The following is a 16279-nucleotide window of genomic DNA, read 5'->3' as shown; positions in this document are numbered from 1 at the left end:
TATTTAAAGAAAGAAATATTTCCTCAGTGTTGTGCTGGAGATACAATGGTGGTGAGGAAGGGGAGATCAACTATTAATCCACTTATAATTTACACAATTCCACACTTTGGAGAAAATACATTCCTTCTTCCTCACCATTACCCTCACCATTATAACTATTACCAATTAACTTGTTCAGTACGTAATTTTGAAGCTGCCATTTACCAGTGTGATTCATGATGTTAAAAGGAAATGGCTTTTACATTATTAATATTCTGCAATAAAAGTTTGGGTTTGTGCACTTACAGTTAGAATAAAAGAAAAATGCTTTGTACTAAGACTATGTTAATAATAATGATAATAATAAAGAAATAAGTTTCTCCAGAAAGGAAATTTTAGGAAATCTGTTTCAGAATACCTGTCTCTACCACAAGAGCTTTCTAAGTCATGTTTTGATTGCTAACAGCACTCCATTACTGGGTTGGAACGTATATATTCCTTCTATCAACTGAGGAACAGCAGGTTTTCTGTTATTGCCCATGCATGGTCACTCTCTGCTTATAAAAATTCATCACTTCTGCTGATTGCATTGTATAACGTTACTACTGATTACCATTTAGATTTGTTAAGTGACATAGCACATTTTATGGAATCAGGAGCCAGTAACCATCAAGGTCAATAGCAGTAACCTGAATCAGTTATAAATGAATTGTTTTATTACCCACATAATGATCAATGTGTACACTGACACAAAAGATTAGTTCTAACTCCTGAATATGTGTGTGTGTGTGCCTCTGTGTGTGTGTGCATCTGTGTGTATTTCTAAGGGATAACAGACTTCTCTGAAGTCTTCTTCATTGAAGGAGATTGCAAGTAAATATCTTTTCAGTGGAATAGAACTGAGTTATGGTAACAACATCATCTATACATCCAGCCTACCGTATCCACTGAATCCAATGACTTTTTTTTTATTATTAATATGAAGGTGTCTGCCTATCCACAGCACTGCTTACTGTATTTCATTACAATGTATTGCTTCACTCAACACACTCTGAATAGAGAAGATATGCTCTACAGCTTCAAATTCAGGCACTTCCTCCAAGCAGAGCTTGTTTATCTGTCTGCAACACACTTGGAACATTTGAAAGACTAGTGATGAAATCCATTCATGCTGTGAAAATGTGTTGAGCATCATGGCTGCTTCCTTTACAACGGCCTGGCATGGAAGGATGGAGAAGGCCATTGTTATCATACAAATGGCTGTCTATTTGCCTCTGGCATGACTTGTCCGGAGAAGTTGCATCATTTTAAAACAAGTTCTAGGGAACATTTGTAACTATAGTACCTTAGTTGTAACTTCGAGAGTTTTTTTAATAAGCTTACAAGGAATAAATTTGGAATCTAGAGTAGTTTGTTCTATTTCTGGACAAAAAGGAATGCTTTATACGTATGTAGGATCCTTTACCTGGCCACAGAGTTTGGTTTCAGAAGTGGACTTGGCTCTGGATGGTGAACAACATGCTTTTTTTCTTTCAATTTTTAAAATGGAGGCACCTTTTTTTCTGGAAGTGTAGTCAGTAACTCCCCAAACATGTATCTCTTGTGTGATAGAGGAACCAAATAAGAGAATAGCTTGGTATGTGCCTGGTTTTCTTCCACAAGTACCCAATCAGTAAAGGAGGCTTTTGCTTTTTACAACGCATGAAAATTAGGGGCTGCCTATAGGCCTGAGAGCCCTCCCAGACACTTGCCTAATGCCACCAGCCAGGATTATGGGAAAAAAAGCCTTGGCATACTATGCAATGGCACAGATTCACCCAAATTGCAACCGAAGAAAACTTATTCATTTTTTAAATAGAGTCTGAGTAACCATAGACACAGGCAAAGTAATCTCTCCATTTGGTCACAATGGACTAAACTACCTTGTTCTGTTGTCTACCTTCTCTCTCACTGACTCCATGAAGGGAGACTTGCTCAGTAAACTATTCAGGTGATTTTGTGAACTTTTGTTTTATTTGGTGCAAGGCACTGTTCATAGCTGTAAGTCAGCTGGTTTTGGTCCTTCCTCTCTCTTCACACTGATGGATGAAATGGGAAAGAGGTTGAATAAGCTCGCTTTTTTAGATGACGAGTACTAAGCTGAAAGATAAACCTTTAGGAGGTTCCAGTTCATTTCAGGAATGTTTTGACATGAGGTCTTTAAAGATGGACAGTCCTATTAGAGATAGAGACCACTAGGAAATCATGAGGAAAAGAAAAATGATGGAAATATCTAGATGCAGTAGGAAATTGGGAGTGATGAGATATTTTTAAGAAAAATGCTTGCTTTATCACCAGCTGTGTCAGTTTGTTCAAAGGGACAAGAAACTTAATACTCTCTCTGAAGCTCAATAGAGCTGGAGACCTATTGCCACAGTTTTCTCTTTTGCATAATCTTGTTTAGTCACTTAAGAGCCAGTGAGTGACAGATTTCACATGAGAATTGGTCACGTACAAGAATGTTAATGCAGAACTAGGTCAGGTTATGGCATTTCACACATGCAAAATGAGAACACGCTTCCCCTGGTTAGACAAAGGCTTGAGGATTGCCCGTGCATCCGGTCCTGCTTTAAAGGAAGCTGGTGTAATCATGAGAACTCACAATGTATCCATAGATTTCTTAGATGTCAGGTTTCTATGAGCCTAGGCATTGTGTATGATTTTATTTTTATTTTGCCAAATGAGGGTTTTCTAGCTTCACTTAGTATGCCTGGAGAAAGCTATTTTGGTTCGGCCCAGCTCCATCGCTCTAAGAAATGATGAGGATGAGCGCTCTCGGTTTGTACCGACTACTCATGAGAGACTAAAAACTGTTCATCTGGCTGCTGGCAACATTCCACTGCAACAGCTAATACAATGTTTTGGAAAGATGCCGACAACAGCCAGATTGCATTAAGCTCTTTACCATTTAAGATCAGTTTTGCAGTTCAGAACTTGAAGTCAGCAGCAGATCTACCTTTTAGTTTGCAGTTTACTTTGCTCCCAGTTTTTCATGTCTTCTGTGAGCCCCCCACGTTTATCTCAGGGTAGATTCTAACACACATATGCTTATGTGAAATTTTCATAATACTTTAGTATTTAACAGGCACTTTTATATAAATCGATTGATTTCAGGACACCTCCTGACTGATACCAAAATCTGCAGATGCTCAAATCTCTTATATAAAATGGTATAGTGTGTATGTATAACTTACACACATCCTTCTATATAATTTGAATCATCTTGAGATTACTTATAATATCCAATCCAACATTGTTGTTATACTATATTGTTTTTGTGTTTTTAATTGTTGTAATATTTTCACTTACCTGTGGTTGTTGAATGAGTCCAGGGCACATAGATATGGAGAGCTGACTGTATGTTATTACTTCCCTTTTACTTATGTTACAATATTATCTATGTTAGTGATGTTCATAGTTCAAGAGAAACACTAAAGGAATTACAGGATGGAGTGTCTCCTAGGTTGCATTGTAGAACTAGATACTAGAGACAAGAGTCAAGCCCTGGCTCTATTACTCAGTGTCTTTATGACCCTGAGCCAGTGCCCTAAATTCTCTGCAATGTAGTTTCTGTAAACGGTGATTCTAAATTGAGGGAAATTTTGCCCCCAGGGGACATATTGTCAATGTCTGGAGATGTTTTTGATTGCCACAAATGGGAAGATGCTAACGGCATCTAATGGGTAGAGGTCAGGGATGTTGCTAAGTATCCTACAGTGCTCAGACAGCCCCCATGACAGAATTATCCAACCCAAAATGGCAATAGTGTAGAGGTTGAAAAATGTCACTTTAAAATGTAAATAATGTCTATCCCATTATCACAGGATACCTATGGGGCTCAATCCCCCGTTTTGTTTAATAAAAAAACGTAAATTGCCCTTCTATGTCTGATGTTACTACTATGGGGCATCGCACATATGGACACTAAACTTGACTCTTAAAAAGAAACGTGGATTTGTTCTTTTAGATTGAAAGTTATACATAAAGCTATCACATTAAAATATATTAAATGTATCCACTGAATCTTGGTTCATAATTTTATGGTTTTAAATGAATGGTCTAAATATAAAGAGAAACAATGAAAACTTATTAAGCTTAGGAGAAACCTACTATTCAGTGACTAATATAGATAAAGGAAATTGGAATCCATGGAACTAATAGACTTTTCTATTAGTGTACAGCCACAGCACATCTTTCCTAATAGAAGCAAGTCTGAAATGATAAGTTGGTTGGATCACATTAATTAACATTCAGCTCTATTAGATTTGCACCTGAGGTTGGCTTCATTTTACTGGTGCTGATGAATATCAAACTACACAATATCTACTCACATTATATTAAGAATAAAACATGTTTTACATTGAAGGCAAATTTTAGATTTGACTCTTAATAATGGCCTTTTATATTAACTCAGATAACTAGAGATAGTAAAAGAATGAATTCAATTCCAGTGAGCCAAACTACAACATTGGTAATAGTAGTAATGAGAATTAATTCTGTGTTGATTTTATGGTGCATTTGCCTCGTAAGTATATATAACTCTGGAGTTTATGAGGCATGTTTATAGATCTTAACTTCTTACCTTAATTTTGTAATGTTGTCCTCTTAAAATTTTTGCCTGGGACTGATGGACAAAACCTCCTGAATTTCTTCAATTTACATGAGCATTTTTACTGGGAAAGAGCATGCAGCTTTTGTCAGATTCTTAATAGGGTTTATTAACAAAAAAATGTTGAGAAATCACCTTTAAAAGATAGGCAGCTCTTAAATGCTCATTTTCACTGAAGTCCTTCTAAAATGATATTGCATGGACTCCATCAATCTCTTAGCAGATCATCTGTAGAGGTACCAACTTATCAAAAATTCAAAGTTCTTAATTGACATACTCAGATTTTTTAAAATTTAAAGATCCAGATTGGTGGCTCAGCCATATAGCTAAATTGAATAATTATGCAAATACTGCACAATATTATTTAATTGGACCTTTTGGAATGAAAATAACCCAGGTGTGCACAAGTCTTTGCAATCTGGAGCGACCATTCTAATATATATCTGCCAAGTGACAACATCTTGTATGTAAACAGGCAGAGGAAAAGAGCTCTGGCTGCCCTCCCAGGAAAATATACATGAAAGAGTGTTTGTGTTACAGCATTTGTGTTACGGCACATACGTATTTCTAAGTTGTTTGTTATTAAAGTCCCGCTGTATGAAAACAACTATATAGACAGACTGGCAATCCAGAGAGTTGGTAGTTACATAAACAGAATTGTCCCACGGCTACCAATAATATTAACAAGGTATTCTCAGCCCTTAAGAAACAAAACACAGAAATTTCTCATACTGGGAGTTTAAAGTGCCACAGTGGAAAAGCAAACTCAATTACAAATGCTGGATTCCACCCGGAGCCTATTCTTTTCATTTTCTTACTTCTGTTTCTGCCTCCTTCCTTTCTTCCGATAAGGGATTTCTTCCAAGTACTGCTCTTAGAATTGCTAAATGTGTTCAGAGAATGAGTGATAAGATCTAATTCTCCTGGAAGGCCAGGTTATTTTAATCTTTCCATTTCTCAAACCATTTAACTAGGTATTATTTGTTCCTGGGTGTCACAGCTAAAGACACAACATTTTACATGAAAATGTCAATGTTGAAAATATTATTTATCTATCTATCAAAATGTAGCCATGCATCTGTTCTTGTTTGGTTCTAGTAAACCATAACCCTAAACATGACACAAAAGGGGCTAGTGAAATATTTGCCAAGAGCGGTGCTCTAAGTTAACAGTAAATAATTGAAAATAAGTCAAAACCTAAACCAGGAAAGTTTGCATTCATTCCCAGTCATACTTTAACAGAACTTGCAGTTGCCACAGATTCAGACATCTCCATCTTCCTCTGGTACATTTGTCTTTTCACAGTAGATGACAATCTCGGTGACTTTCTTATATCACTGAGACCATCTTGCAGAGTTTATTTCGAAAGCAAGAGTGTTCTTTTTCGTTCCATGCCACCAGTGACAGTAAGAAACCAGATCTAACTGAAACTTTGCTGAACACATTCCTGACCCCTCACCCCAACCCTAACAGCCTCTCGTAACCACCATTCTAACTCTACTTCTATGAGTTCAACTTTTGCAGTCTCCAAAAAGAAGTGAGGTCATGTGATATTTGTCTGTGTATGGTCCATTTCACTTAGAATAGGAGGACTAAGTTCAAGAGATCTATTGTACAACATGGTGAAAATCACTAAAGCAGTAGATTTTAAGTGTTCTTATCAGAAAAGAAAATACAGTGAGGTAATGCCTGTATAATTTAGCTTGATTCAGCCATTTCACAATTTATATACATTTCAAAACATTATGTCGCACATAATGTTTTGATAAATACATACAATTTTTATTTGCCAATTTATAAAACAGAGAAGTGCCGCTTCAGAACCTGTCCTATGGAGTTGTCACTCACTCGGCTTTGTGAGCCTGCAGACAGTGTCATTTAAAATATTTTCCTCTGTACCATAACACTTTTCCTTTTAATGATATATAGGAATAATATTTCTCTCTAAACAGTTATTTCTTTAACTTTGAAATAATTCAGCATCTCAAGATTTTGATTTCTGTTTCTCCACATTTACCTTTTTGGGGGTTCTGTTCTGGGATTTAGGGCTAACCTTTGTCATGGAGACATCTGTTTTTGGCAGTCTTTGTTTCCAGGGAGTGAAAATGCATGTAGAAAGAATTGAATAGCTACATCTTAGGTGACACAATTGAGGAAGTAGATGAAAGATATTTGTGGAAAGCAATGTAATTATTCAAACTGGAATATGGCCATTGCCCTGGGTTTCATATTTATCTTCATAAGCAAAGTGGTTTGGGATTCTGTACAAGTATAAGGATTAAGGATTTCAACACTAAACCACATCCCTGCATGCAGCACATGGGCTTTGTTGTTGATAATCATGATAGTTGCACAGGAAACTTAACAGTGACAGCAGGGGAACAGCACAATGTCATACTTGGCCACTGGTAGGAGGATGTAATTTAAATCCTGGCATGTGTAGAATAGCCTCACTTATCTGTGGATTGTTGTTGTAATCTACATAGTAAATTTCAATCAGAACTCAGTTTTCTGCAGTTGATTTCCAAATTCCCAACTCTGCATCATTAGGGTACAATGCTTTCTAGTGAGATTTCTTTGATATATTATAGAGAGAAGAGCAGAACAAATGCATTATTCCTCTCAAAGTTCAGCTGAATGCTACTAATAGTTCAAGAACATGGACTGCAATGGTTCTATGCATTGAAGGAACACATTGGCAAATGACAGAGATGACAGTAACTGTGAGCCACAGCTATTGTTTTGATAGCCCACTCTGCTTTTCTAGTTAACTTTCTTGCAACCATCAGTTCCATATGTAAGACCAGAGGATCGGGTCTGATGGTTCTCACTGAAACTCTTGCCAATTGACATTCAATGCACTTTAAAGTTGTTAAAGCCAAGAGCAGGAAATGTTACACTTGTCGTATCAAGCCTGGCTCACAAGAAAGGTCCATCCACTATTCTGGAAAAAAGATAAAACTAGCCTGCAGGACACAAAGCTACCTGTGGTGCTTCTGAACTATGCTTTTCAAAATCTTTTTTGTTTGGCCACCTTTATAATCGGAGCTCTCCAACAGAGAAAGACCTGCTTACAGCTTCAGAGTACAGATGGGTAATTGTCGCTGTGCAGTCTCTGAACATCTTAGATTGAGGGCCCCAGAGAACCTCGTATATGTGAACATTAGCACAGTGCAAAAGATGGAGGGGCAGAACTTTCCAGAGCAGTAACAGATAGCTGTGCCCAGCACTTTCTTCTAAAAGTTGGAGCTGCTAGATGGACAATTTGTCATTGTTTACATAGCACCCCCACACACACAAACAAATTCCTGATTCACTAGCTTCTATGTTGTCCTTTTTTGGTCCATGGTTCTATTGCTGCCTGATTTCCATACAGGACTCTCATAGTGGTTAGTCTGCACAGTATGGAGTCAACTGTGACATCCTCATCCTTGAATACTAGACTCCCCACTTTCTCAGCTCCATCCCATGTGTCCAAAGTAATACTGTTAGTATCCTACATTATTCCGGGATCTTGTCATGTCACCGCAAGAAACAAATTATCACCGCTTTCTAAGACTCACCAAGCTTGGGTGTTGCAAAGTATGTATGCAACTGACTTTCAACTTTTGATTCTTAAGTTGAAAGGCAACATAAAAAATGAGCTTTCATTAATGTAATGATACAGTGTTAGGAAAACAGTATCTACAGTCCATTCAAAATATTCTGAAAATTATAGTATTGGTTTTGGAACAGTTTTGAGTTCCACTGGCCATAGCGCTTACCTTCTTTAAGTCACTGGTTCTTTTAAAAAAATCATCTTATTCATTTCATATGTTTTACAGGCACTGAAGTGGGGCACAGAGACTAAGTCACTTAGTTGAGTTAACCAATAAGTAAAATTGTCTTCACTGTCTTCATATTCTGCTTCCTAATGTTGTATCTTCTCTAACAAGTTCAAGAGAGCTTACTTTCTGGAAGCTTTGCTTGTTAGTAGGATGTATAACCTGTGGGAAAAGACACAGCAGTGTCCAATTTTACTTATCTCCTTGCCTTCTCTGAAAACACATTGAACAGAAATATCCCCATCTCTTTCTACTTCATGGGTTTTTCCTTTGGGCCACAAATAGTGAACACCACTGCTTTACAAAGTTATCCTTTTCACCACTAATAGTTCCTTGATGTCATTTTTTGTAGAATTGTCAGAAAGAGTTTTTCTCTAGAGGCTTCCACACAGTTAAGTTCTTGCTTTTGGATTATTTCTAAACCAAATAAATAAATCTTTGGGACCACAGGTTAATCAAATGCCTTCAAATATGAAGGTGGTTTATGAGCTAAGCTGCCCAGACATTTTCTAACATTTAAACTCTTCACGCAGCATCTTCCTGTCTTAAGTTGTACCCATTAGCCAGTTCCACAGGGCATATTGGGAAATACCTTTTTATTTTCAATGTTTATATTTGTCTTATAGATATTTGTCCTTTCAAGTAGGACAAACTGGTAATGACCTGCCTCTATCAAAAAAATCCTACCTAGTAATTCAAGATAAGCAGCATGTTCCTAGTGAGTTGCTTACATAAAAACCAACACATTTTATACTGAATAGTATACAGTGTTAAAAACTCAGTCTTTTTGAGGAACCCAAGCAAGTCTAATCCACATGATTTTACAAAGACAGTACTTAGTACTTTATGAGTTTTAAGTCTCAACTTTCAGACTTAAGACTCATAAAAGTTTTAATTTTTTATCCCTTAAAATGTTATTTTTTGGCTAATAGCATTGAAATAAACGTCACTATAGATTAATACTATGACACAGGAATAAAATTGATGAGCAGACATTCTCACAGGGAAGGACTGTGTGTGAACACGTCAAACTTATGCATAAAGGTGGAGACTGTAAGCGAGTTCCAGGGTTTCCCCATGCTGACTTTTTAAATTAAATGTGGCAGTATTGCTAAAAATAAAACTTAGTGTTTCTAAATTTTTTTTAGATGGATACCTCATATGATACTCATATGTAGTATGAAAACTTAAGTAGTACATCCATCTAAAGCAGCACAAGCAAAATACGTCAGCATCTTTTCACTATTACCACAGAGAAATAGTGTTGGAGACCATATTGAAAAACATGACTGTAGTCTGGCTGAGAAGATATTAAGTGACCAGATGGCCTCTGGCACTTCTGTTTTCAAAGCTGCCTATAGCACCTTTCTCACTTTGTGACACCAAGCTGCTGCCATGCTAGTGTCTTGTCCATCTTCAAGCACCATGACACTGAGACATGATGGGATTTGTGTTTCTGAAGGGGCACAGTAGGAAGCTCATTCTTGTGCCTTCTGGCCTGCCTGAGACTGTGCTAGCAATACAGTCTCACTGTGTACAAAAGAAGCCATTTTTCTTAACACCTTTGAGCCATTAATGAAACCTACCAGTTTGGGGTGGTCAAAAGACAAAATTACAACAAATTTAGCTGAAAGATATATTGGTTTTGCTTGCAGTGGTAGAATTGGGTAATACCTTGTTCTATAAAATAATGTTTCGATGAGCTGGGCAAGGTGTTGTCTGACTTTACGGACAGAGAAGGACTGAAGAAAGCAGAAACAGAATGAAAAGCAGACCAGCTGTTTCAACACTACCTTCTTTCTAGGGTTTAAGCAGAGAGGACTTTCTCATGCCGAATGAGGTAAAGGGCCCTTTCTGCTTAGTTGCTGTGAGTCTCCTGTTTAAAAAGACAACAAAATCACCACACACAAAAAACCTGACCCATTCTGGTTTGGTCTGGTTTGCTGAGGCCGAGGGCAGGAGTCTAGTTGAAACGATGGCCTCCCCTAAACTTGAACAGGGTTACATTATAGAATAACATAACAGGAAATGGAAAGAGAAATGGGATGCTCTTTAACAATTGGTTTATGGGGCTTTTTAAAAAGTGTATATAGAGTCAATGATGAATTAGGATGCGGTATGAAAGAAAATGACACAGGACAGATATTCAGAGATCATTTGTTCATTTTTAAAATCAGATTATTAGTTTTGCTGTTGAGTCATTTCAGTTCCTTATGTATTCTGGTTATTAATCCCTTGTTAGATGAATAGTAGCAAATATTTTCTCCCACTTTTTGGTTGTCTCTTCACTTTGTTGATTGTTACCTTTAGTGTGCAGAAGGTTTTTAACTTGATGTAATCATTTGTCTATTTTTGCTTTTGTTGCTTATGCTTTTAAGGTCTTACCCCCCAAAAAATCTTTGCCCATACCAATATCTTATAGCATTTCTGCAATGTTTTCTTCTAGTAGTTGCAGAAAGCACTTGTAATTTAACAACTCAGCAAGGGAATCAAATCATTCAGACCAGCTGAAGCTTTCAAAATGTTACCGCTTGAGTGGGCAGAATATCCAAAAACATTGTGTGATCCTAAAATCTACATATTAGAAACTGATAGAAAACTTCTGATGTATCAGTAAGATGATAATCACCCTTATAACATTTCTGGAAGCATGTATGTGTGTATGTATGTATTTAAACCAATGCTTGTATATCTAGCATTTCTTTCAATTGACTCAATACCCAAGGAATTTTATCTCCATTTTACAAATAAGAGAGATTATGACTTATTTCAGGTCACAGAAGTTGGATCACAGCTGGAACTTTAGTCCAGCCGGGTCTAGAAATTCAATTTTCTTTTTACTTTCATGACTAAGGACCACTCTATAACTCTGAGGTAAAAAAGAGCAAACAATATGAAGTTACTTAGAGTAGTGTTTCTAAATCTAATTTTGCATGAGTCCCTTAGGAAACTTTTAAAACATGTAGATAACCAGGCACTTCCTGCTATCCTTTTTCCACTGCCCCTAGCAGAGACATTTAGTATGTTTGGCTTAGATAACCTGGGATTGTACAAAAAAGTAAATCTTCAGAGTCCCTCTGAATATCAATTCTCATTATGCAATTATGACTCCTAAGGCTTAAAAGTATGAAATAAACATGTAGAGATCTTAGGATCTCCTGTGTAAGTTGTTTTTGTGCCTAAAGATTAGCTTGTTTATAAGTTCCCACACTCAATAAGAACTGAATATTTTAAAAAACTGGTGAAGGGTGGCACTGTATTTTAACATAAAACATACAGGACTAGATACAGTCATGGCTATTTAATTTTTTAAGTTGTATAACTTTGGGCAAATTACTTAGCTTATTTCAGCCCAGATTTACTGCTATGTAAGGTGTAATTATAATTATTGAGTAAAATAAACTATCTAAAGCATTTAACACAATGTCTGGCAGAGAATAAGTTTTTAATACTCTTAAAAACATCTCCTTCTGGAGGTAGGCTTCTAGTTAATTAGTGTTTTAATTATGTAATTATAATTTATGTTTCCTTTCTCTTTCCTCATATTTGCTAAGAAAACACTATGTCAACCACTTGATCATACTCATTTGTTTCTAAGCATATATCTTAACTAATTTAGAGACCCATATTCATTGAGCTTTTGGAATGACTAGACAACTTCTCAAAGCTTCCTGCCTAATCTACAGTTTAGTTTACAAAAATTAAATAAGCTTACGATGTGTGTCTCATCCACCCAAGTACATCTGCAGGGCTCCTCTATTGTAAGTCAGCTGCCTAAGGCTCAGGTTAGACACAGTCAAAGCCCTGTATAGTTAGGGTACATAATCTTGATGTCAAGTGCCGGAGTCTTGGGCAAGCTTTTCATCTTTTTATGTAAAACTGATTTCCATTAAGTATGAAAACACCTTGGTGGTATTGATTTTATGAACCCTGTACTTTCCTTGCAATGAAGGTAGATTTTAGGGTAAAAGAGGATGTTTGCAAGAAACAGTGAGTTTTATTGTAAGAGAACTTACGGGCCCTATAGAGAGGAGAAAACAGGTTGGAATGTCCAGCTGCTACCACCCAATGGGATCCCAAAGAAAACAGTCAAAATTATGTTCATCATGACAGAGAAAATGAGCTTTTGGGGATAACAGAAGCAAAATAAACCTTTTTGAATAATTTATTATTCTATAAACACAATCATAAAGTGTCATGGTATCAGTTCGGGAGAAAGGTCTCACTGCTCCTGTGTTCTACATCAGTGGCTGCAGGGCCACAGCAGGCAGAGATAACCAAGCACATTTTCACTGCCCTGATCACCATTCCCCCATTAATAATTTGCTTGGCCCGTTCCTTCCTACTGCCTGAAGAAAATCAATGTCTGGCAGCTCTAGGTTGAATTACTGTTTATTTTATCTTTAGCCTACACAACTGCAAAAGGAAAGCCTGAGTTTCTCAATGCATATTCCAACACCTGTTTATGGAAGGGAAAACAAGTCAGATAGTGATGTATTTTTTCAGAGAGTTTCTTAAGCCAGCTGTGGATGACAAGGTCCAATTTACATTGGAACTGCTAACTAGAACTCAGGGAAATCCCATCTGGTTTAGAGAAGAGTAAATGAAAATAAAACAGAATTGTGAATGCAGTGCTTCAATAATTAGTTTGCAAAATATGTATCCACTCCCTTGGGTGGGCAAAACACCATATTAGGAACTATAGAGGACTGCAAGAAAAAAAAAATCAACAGAATGGCCTGCTTTTGCAAGGTGTTCATGGCTATTCCAGGCATCCTTTCTTCTTTCAGCAGCGATCTCCTGAAGCATTACTGTGTGCCTGGCACTGTTCTGTGGATTGCGGACAAAGAGACAAAGTCTCTGCTTTCTTGGAGCTTATATTCCAGTGAAGTGGGAGAGGACTAAATGTAAATACATGGGCAAAAGTCAGCTAATAAATACTACGCAGAGAATCATGAAGAGTTGTTGTCCAGTTAGTGAGCAGGCTGGGTCATTACTAGGGAAGATGTGAAGGGCCTCTGAGAAGTAAAATTGTAGCAGAGACCTAAAATGAGAAAGAGTTAGCCATGCACTCAGCAAGACAAGGGGTGTTCCTGCAAGGGAAGCCAGAGAGTATGGCCAGAGCTCGAGATATCCTGGGGCTGGTGTGTCATAGATGAGACTGGAGGACTGGAGTAGGCAGCTGGCAGGTCACAGTGGACTTTCCCAGTGAGTCAGGGATTTTGGTTTGGGGAAACTTTTGAGGATTTTTAAGAGGAAAGTGCCTTGATCTGATTTTTACTGGATACTTTAAGAAATAAATTTTGTTTGGCATACTTAAGGAATGCAACATGATTCTATGAGATATATATATATAGTAAAATAGTCACCATAGAGAAACAAATTAACATATCCATCATCTCACATAATTATACATTTTCCCCTTGTGTCGAGAACAACCATAATCTGATTTAGCAAAAATCCTGAATACAATACACTATTAACTACAGTCCTCTGCACATTTGATCTTTAGACTTGTTCATCCTAAATACCTGTTACTTGGTATCCTCTCACCTACATCTCATTTCCTCTCCCTCCTCTCACCTCTAGTAACCACCGTTTTATTCTCTATCTCTGTGGGTATTAGACATTGTTTTTTAGATTCCACATGTAAATGAGATCATCTAATATCTTTCTTTCTATGCCTGGCTTATTTTTCTTAGCATAAAACCCTCCAGATTATGTATATTGTACCAAATGGCAGGATCTCCTTATTTAAAGCTGAATAATATTCCACTTAATATTTCATAATGTGTCCATCCCTTGACAGATACTTTGATTGCTTTCATATCTTGGCTAATGTTAATATAAGTCGGGTTTGGTTCCAAACCATTTCAACAAAGTGAATATTACAATAAAGCAAGTCACATGAATTTCTTGGTTTCCAAGTGCATATAAAAATATATTTACACCATACTGTGGCTTATTATATGTGAAATAGCACTATATCTTTAAAAAAATACTTTGATTAAAAATACTTTATTGCTAACAAAAATGCTAATGATCAACAGTATTCAGTGAATGTTTTTGCTGGTAGAGGGCCCTGTCTTGATGTTGATGGCTGCTGACAGATCAAGATGTGGTTGCTGAGGGTTGGGGTGGCTGTGGTAACTTCGTAAGACAAAAATGATGTTTGCTGCATTGACTGATCTTTCTTATCACAAAAAATTTCTCTGTAGCATGCAATGCTGTTTTACAGCATTTTAATCAGAGTACAACCTCTTTCAAAATTGGAGTCAGTCCTCTCAAACTCTGCCTCATCTTTGTCAATTAAGTTTAGGTGATATTAATATTTAACTATTTTGTCATTTCAACAATGTTCACAACATCTTCACCAGGAGTAGATTACTTCTTATGAAGCCACTTTACTCATCCATAAGAAGCAACTGCTTAACCATTAAAGTTTTCTTTAAAAATTAATTGTAATAGTTTTGGGGTTATAGGTGGTTTTTGGTTACATGGATAAGTTCTGTAGTGGTGATTCTGAGATTTCAGTGCACCCAGCACCTGAGCAGTGTACATTGTACCCAATATGTAGTGTTTTATCCCTTGCCCCTCTCCCAACCTTCAAGTTCCCAAAGACCATTATGTCATTCTTGTACATTTGTGTCCTCATAGCTTACCTCCCACCTATAAAACAGAGCGTACAATATTTACTTTTCCATTCCTGAGTTACTTCACTTAGTATAAACGGCCTCACACTCCATCCAAGTTGCTGCAAAAGACATTATTTTGTTCCACTTTATGACTGAATAGTATTCCATGGTGGATATATATACACCACTATTAAAGTTTTATCGTCAGATTACAGCAATTCAGTCACATCTTCAGGCTCTACTTCTAATTATCTTGCTATTTCCACCACATCTTCAGTTACATCCTCCACTGGTCTTAAACCCCTCAAAACTCTCCCTGAGGGTTTGCATTAAACTTCCTCCCACCTCCTGCTAATGTTGATATTTTGACTTCTCTCATGAATCACAAATGTTCTTAATGGTGTCTAGAATGGTGGATCCTTCTAAGAATGTTTTCAATTTATTTTTCCCAGATCCATTAGAAGAATCACTATCTATGGCAGCTATTGCCTTACAAAATGTGTTTCTTAAATAATAAGACTTTCAAGTCAAAATTGCTCTTTGATCCATGCACAGCATAATTGATGTTGTGTTAGCAGGCCTGAAAACAATATTAATCTCCTTGTGTATCTCCATCAGAGCTCTTGGATGACCAGGTGCACTGTCAATGAACAGTACTATTTTGAAAATAATCTTTTATTCTGAGCAGTAGGTCTCAACAATGGAATTAAAATATTTAGTAAACCATGCTGCAAACAGCTGTCATCTAGGCTTTGCTAGTCCGCTTAAACCCTACAGGCCGAGTACATTTAATTCTTAAGAACCCTAGGATTTTTGAAGTGGCCAATAAGTATTGACTTTAAGTCACCAGCTACATTAGCCCCTAACTAGAGAATCTTCCTGTTCTTTGAAGCTAAGCACTGACTCCTCTTCTCTAGCTGTGAAAGTCCTAGATGGCATCTTTTTCTAATATAAGACCATTTTATTTACACTAAAAACTCGTTGTTTAGTATAGACACTTTCATCAGTTATCTCAGCTAGATTTTCTAGATAACTTGCTGCAGCTTCTACATTAGAACTTGCTGCTTCACTTCGTGCTTTTCTGTTATAAAGGTGGCTTTTTTTTTTTCTTAAACCTCATGAACCAACCTCTGCTAGCTTCCAACTTTTCTTCTGTAGCTTCCTTATCTACCTCAGCCTTCACAAAATTGAAA

At 36.9% G+C, this 16279-nt stretch overlaps 1 protein-coding gene and 1 long non-coding RNA gene across 45 annotated transcripts in view; one reads left to right on the top strand and one right to left on the bottom strand.

The window, feature by feature from the left end:
• Positions 1–16279, top strand: part of NRXN3 (neurexin 3) — a 1717425-nt gene that overhangs the window by 1682025 nt on the left and 19121 nt on the right. The gene's annotated exons all lie outside the window — the stretch shown is intronic.
• The window catches only part of LOC103886384, a 78195-nt gene continuing 70443 nt past the window's right edge, over positions 8528–16279 (bottom strand). The window contains exon 5 of the long non-coding RNA XR_002523651.2: positions 8528–8613. This is a non-coding gene — a long non-coding RNA (uncharacterized LOC103886384). The remainder of the gene's footprint in view (positions 8614–16279) is intronic.

Source organism: Papio anubis, chromosome 7 (assembly GCF_008728515.1).
Source record: "Papio anubis isolate 15944 chromosome 7, Panubis1.0, whole genome shotgun sequence".
Classification (NCBI taxonomy): domain Eukaryota; kingdom Metazoa; phylum Chordata; class Mammalia; order Primates; family Cercopithecidae; genus Papio; species Papio anubis.
Note: the sequence above shows the minus strand (reverse complement) of the source record. Positions and strands in the feature narration are given on the sequence as shown.